Raw genomic sequence first — 449 nt, 5'->3', positions numbered from 1 at the left:
CCACGCACAGACCCGCGTAAGAAGGACGTTCACACCCGAAACTGCGCGCGACATGTTAATCTGGAACTTTTCCTCGGCTCCCCCTATTTCTTTTACGATTAAATTTCTTAAGATGGAAGTATAGGGCCGAATCCCGGATTACCATTATTAATATTGGGTGTGGCGGCGGTGGTGGCGGTGGTTGGGCAGTTAGAGTCGCAGCTGTGGTTTGTTGTGGCTATACTCATAGGGTTGTTGGTGTAGACGAAAAAAAATAATAATTGAAGTTATGATCATAGTACAAGAAGAGGTAGTAACAGTGGTAGTTACTGGTGCTGTAGAAAGGTGGTAATAATATTAGGCAATAATAACAGCAGTAGCTAGTGCCACAACTCTCAATAACATGAATAAATAAATAAATCTTAATAATCTGAATAAAGCATATAAATGGCCAAATAAAGATGTCAACG

The 449-nt window shown here is 40.8% G+C and overlaps 1 protein-coding gene across 1 annotated transcript in view; it reads right to left on the bottom strand.

The window, feature by feature from the left end:
• The window catches only part of LOC119585399 (adenylyl cyclase 78C-like), a gene marked incomplete in the record, with an annotated part of 159,642 nt that overhangs the window by 79,837 nt on the left and 79,356 nt on the right, over positions 1–449 (bottom strand).

Source organism: Penaeus monodon, chromosome 19 (genome assembly GCF_015228065.2).
Source record: "Penaeus monodon isolate SGIC_2016 chromosome 19, NSTDA_Pmon_1, whole genome shotgun sequence".
NCBI lineage: Eukaryota > Metazoa > Arthropoda > Malacostraca > Decapoda > Penaeidae > Penaeus > Penaeus monodon.
This window is presented reverse-complemented; position numbering and strand designations above follow the sequence as displayed.